General features: G+C 40.0%; 1 non-coding gene across 1 annotated transcript; it reads right to left on the bottom strand.

Annotated features, from left to right (window-relative positions):
• Positions 1 to 4492: 4492 nt before the first annotated feature.
• Positions 4493 to 4706, bottom strand: LOC111545622. The gene has a single exon (XR_002732515.1). It is a non-coding gene; the product is annotated as a small nucleolar RNA U3 (small nucleolar RNA).
• Positions 4707 to 5399: the final 693 nt, after the last annotated feature.

Genomic DNA, 5399 nt, shown 5'->3' with positions numbered 1-5399 from the left:
TTTTTTTTTCTGTTTTTTCTTAAATTAATTTTTTGTTTGTTTAAAAGAGTCTTGCTGTGTTGCCCAGGCTAGAGTGCAGTTATCGCATGGTCATAGCTCAGTGCAGCTTCAACCCCCTGCCTCAGCATCCCAAGTAACTGGCACTACAGGCACATCACCATGTCACACACCTGGCCTGTTTTTTTATACTCTGTATTTCTTTCAAAATTACTCAACTTTCAAGAAATAGAAAAGTAAAAAATAATTGAATTCCATAAAAACAAATCTGGCTATGCTAAATTATTACAGGATTCTAGTCTCGGGGCCCAGGATACATTAAACAAAACCCAACATTCTCTGGGAAATAAACCATTTTAGCAAGAATTGAAATAATTTCATCTAGCTTCTGTGCTGCTTAAAAGCCACTGGTACTGTACATCAATGTGGCACCATAGTGCTAGATGTGACAAATAAATTCATAACAACGTTGCAAGCTGGAAAAATGCTTCACAACTAAATTTCCTTTAGCTTGCATGTCCACACCTACTGTGGTTCTGTTCATACATGTCAGACCTGAGAATGTTAAGATTTCACAGGAGAATGTTACAGTTTTAGAGCTGGATATCAACTCAGAAAGCAACTGATCCCAAGAAACATTGTTAACCCATCTGCACCAAGAAGAGCACAGAAATGAAGAGTATGCATTTAGAAACCTGTACAGCAATTTGACAGTTTTTTTATCTTTTGTATCTCATCATCAGTTTAAAAAACCTGGGAATTGAATTTGTATGTCTTTTGTTTTTAATTTTATTTTCTGGTAATCTATTTTGATTTTATAAAATCATCAGTCCTTGAGAAATTGGAAAAAAACATTAAGTATTCCTTCCTCACATGGTTTAAGAAGAACTGCCCTTTTGGTCATACTGAAATACCCAGGGGACAGCCTGGGGCATGTGAAGTTAGACTGAGGAGCCAGGGTACAGGGATGCAGGGTCTCATCTCTTGTTTCAGAACAGCACACTGTTAATCTACGTGTTGGGTGTCAGCAGGATAGATAATAGTACGATAAAACTGACAATGATAATATTTATATTGGGAAGTAGAAAAGAAAGTCATCTGCTGGAATAGTTCTCTCAAAGTAGGGAGAGAACTTATACTGGTTTTATACCTTTGTACTTTTCCCTCTTCCCTAAATTGTCTACAGAGACGGGAGCTCAGCCTGAAAATGTAATCAGATGGAAGGAGAAACTGTAATTTCTCAAAGCTTCTCCCTGTGTTTTGTGCTGTGGAGGTGTGACGTAGTTGGTTCTCATTTAGCAAATCATCCAAGTTCAATCTGAGTAGGGGGTAGAAAATGAAACTCTAATTCATGAGAAATTTGGAGGTTTGAAGGCTAAGGTGGTAAGAGAGAGAGAAAGGTGTGAGGAGACAAACCCAGAGGGATCAGAACCTATCTACAAGACATTCCCAGAGGCAGAGAAAGACTGTGGGTTTAGAGCAGCATTGTTTAATATTCTATCTTAAATTAGTGACCACGTTGTGTTAGTAAAAGTGGATATTTCCCTCCATCAGCCCAAACCTTCCATTGAAAGCTGGCTTTGTCCAATTGCTTTGTACTAATGGAACTCAAGCGGGGAAAGGAATGGAGTGTTTAGGTCTCATGTGCATGTTTGAAGAAAGCAATGGGTGCAGTTTCCACTTTGAGGAAAATTCACAAGCTCACATGCAGAGCAGCAGTGACTGAGGCAGATGCACAGAGCAAAGATTGAGAATCCAATGAGATCAGAACATTTCATGAGAAATGACCAGAGGGGCGACTCGCTGCTCCTGCCACTTCCCTGGCCAACAATCCACACAGATATTTGTGGAGGGGGAACTAGGTTTCTCACTGACCTTCAGACACATGCTTAAAACATGGATTTAGTATGTGAGAGGACACATGGGGTGATAATACCATGGGCATCAGGGGAGAAGCAAGCACAACCTAGTGATCTTACTTCATCAACTAATTCCTATATGCTAAGTATAAGAACCTTCCCCATGTCATCTCATTCATTCTTTAAAGCAAATCCAGTGATGGAATTCTATCAGTATCTGATTTTGTAAGCTTTATTTTTAACAAAGCCAAAATTGCAATACTGACACACAAAAATTACTGATGGAGGCCAAATTTCTCTATCTTTAGATGAGAAAACTGAGATCCAAAGAGAATAAATGAATAACCCACTCACACATGATAGTAGGTATCAGAGTCAAGTCAAAAAAGAGTCTGATTTTAATTCTTTCAACAGAAGAGAAGAGGACTCAGCAGCTCATCCATAAAGCATTTAAATATACACCTAAGATATTGATCCTAAATGATGGCTTTCTTCTCCTTCCTCCTCTTTCTCCTTTTCCTTCTCCCCCTCCCACTTCTTGTTATTGCAACTGCAGAAGAAAGATGTGCTCTTCTAGCTGATTATTCTGATAATTCATTCTGTAATGGCAAAAGAAATAATTAAAAGCAGCCCTGGGCACATCAATAAGCCTTAGCTGGTGATTGAATATGTCAGAATATATACTTACTAGACGCTACAGTTTTGTGCCACGTGTTAAGTCAGTATCCTCCTAATTGGGGAGTTTTGTCTGTAGGTCTTGGAACTAATTGAGCTAAATTCTGTGCTCCCAGTGAAAAGGAGAGATGGTAAATAAACAATGTGTGAGCCTAATTGGTTAGGCAATCAATCACAAGAAGTTTCCTCTCTTTAACAGAAGCTGAGTTTCCTGTTTGATAGACAAGGGCTCAGTGCCACACCCTGGCTTTCATTAAGGCATGAAACATTGTCTTGTTGTCAGGTGATTCTTGCTCTCAACCAGGGAAATATTCTTTCCTGGTAGTTCATAAACCATAATTTAGTTACACACACCATGACTTGAATAGTTTCCTAGACTCAGAAATGGGGAGTTTGAGTCTTTCTTTCTTCTAGTTTATACCTGACTTATTTTTTCATAGACTTATAACAAAATTGAGACTATACAGATTATCCTACAAAACCCCTTTTATTACCTGTTTTATTATCCTTAGTTGGATGAGAAAACTGCAGCTTGGTGCCTACTGTGTAGTAGGTGCTCAGTGAATCTTTATTGAACCATTAGATAGACCCAAGCTGACGTTCAGTCACATGGCAGATCTGTGATGGAAAACCGGTCTTGTAACTTCTTGCTCAAGGAACCCTTTCTACTACATTACTATCCATCTCCCTTCAGCCTGAATACACACCTATCAGCTACTGCTACAACTGCTCACAAAGGGGAAATTCCACATAGAGAGAAGAGAGTCACAGGAGGAGCTTTGATTCCTAAACATTTGCATTGGTGTCTAGCTTAAGCAAATAGTTGAAAGGCATATTTAAAACGATGTTGTATTAAACAGAAGTAGGGCAAATGAGAACACCTCCTCTTCATCACACACACACACGTTTTCTTTCCTGAGTAGGAACCTAAGAGCTCCAGGTGGAAGAGGCATGGGCAGAGAACGGCCGATAGCAGGGCAGGTGGAAAGCGGTGACTGACATTTAGTTTAACCAGCCCTGGCAATGGTTTCAAGGGACACATCAAGCTCAAAGTAAGCAGGGACTACAGGCAAGGTAAATGCTGTCTAATATTCGTATGAGGACTGGGAAACATCATAGAATTATTGCAACTCTCTCAGGAAGGGAGACTATGAGAAGGGATTGTCCACTTTTACCCACATCTAGGATGCCATGCCCAGCCCTTCTTGCCTTCCTCCCACCTCTGCCCAACAGGCTCCAGTCTATTCCAAAGGGAAGTGTCTAACAGAATGAGTTAAGTATCAGCCAACTTTTAAAAAATACCAGCCTGGTCTGCTGGATCCTTTTCTGCTTGGGGACCTCTTCAAATGCTGCTGATTATCTTAACTCTGTTGTGTTCACCACTCTGGCCATTTTATCCGCTCCCTCTAGACCTCATGGGTTTATGTTTCTTCCAGAAAGCTTTCTAAAGAGACAAATAACATCAGTCATCTGTATATTAAACCAGAGGAGATTTATTGTTGATAGCCAAAATTATACTAATATATTGATTAGCAATACTTAATAATATTAGTTAATTAAGTATATCAGAAATGCTATACTTGCCAGTAGAGATAGCCTGTCAGTGGCTTCAGACTGTCAGCATTTTTTTGTGTCACCCTTCTCTTATCTTTGCTGTGTAACTGTCAGTGGGTGCAGTGTCCAAACTTAGGAAGACATCCAGGGAAAGTGATTTCAGAGACTGGTAGGAATGGGATATTAGGAACTGTGGGCTCTAACATTGAAAAATCTGATAGTTTTTTTTTCTTTTATTTTCTCTTTGTCTTCCTTCCTTCCTTTCTTCCTTCCTTCCTTCCTTCCTTCCTTCCTTCCTTCCTTCCTTTCTTTCTTTTTCTTTCTTTCTTCTTTCTTTCTTCATTTCTCTCTTCTTTGTTTCTTTCTCTTCCTTTCTTCTCTCTCTTTCTTTCTTGCTTTCAGTAATAATCACTCCGACGGCATCCTTTCCCTTACTGTCCCAGAGGGAGACAAAAACGATTATCAGTGGCAAATGGTACTTGCAGCAAAGCAACACCAAGACCTGGCTTCACACTCAGGACAGAACACTGTATGTCTTCCTCATGGTTGCCAGTGTTCTACACGTTCAGAGGAACTTCTCTAGTAATGAACTATAGAAATGATCCCTGAAAGTATAGTCTTAAATCTAGTCATTTCTTTTCTTGAATCACAGTCAATATTTCTAATGACCAGAAATGCTGTCACTCAAATTGACCTGCAGATATGAATATTAGTAAGTCTAAGTGTGCAAAACATGTGTTCCTCTAATTGCTAGGAAGAACAGAGGTGATGAAACGGCTCTTGACACAATGCAGAAAGTAGGACAACTCCGAGACTGGCTAGTGACAAAACTTTAAGGATGTTTCCTGCCATCCCTTTACCCAAAAACAAGAGATATTTTCCTGCTGATAAAGGTCAGGTGTTTGTGCCTTTCTAGCAACCAGTTTTTGTGTCTGTCCAAGTGTGTGTAGGCTAAGTGTTTGAATCAGGCCTTGAGAAGTTTTATAAAATTCTGCCAGATCATGATCCATGAGCATAAGGATTATGCTGATTTGTTGACCAATGCTTTTCACACCATCCAGCACAGTGCCTGACATTTAGTAGGCCCTCAATAGACACTCCTTTCGCAAAGTATTTTTAGTATTTTTAGTGTATTTTTAGTAGAGATGGGGTTTCACTGTGTTTGGCCAGGCTGATCTCGAACTCCTGACCTCAGACAATCTGCCCCACTCGGCCTCCCAAAGTGCTGGGATTATAGGCATGAGCCACTGCGCCTGGCCTGAACCCCCTCTTTTTTTTTTTTTTTTAGTGAAGTCTCGCTCTGTGCCTAGGCTG

The sequence above is a fragment of the Piliocolobus tephrosceles genome, chromosome 4 (genome assembly GCF_002776525.5).
Source record: "Piliocolobus tephrosceles isolate RC106 chromosome 4, ASM277652v3, whole genome shotgun sequence".
In the NCBI taxonomy this organism is placed as follows: domain Eukaryota; kingdom Metazoa; phylum Chordata; class Mammalia; order Primates; family Cercopithecidae; genus Piliocolobus; species Piliocolobus tephrosceles.
This window is presented reverse-complemented; position numbering and strand designations above follow the sequence as displayed.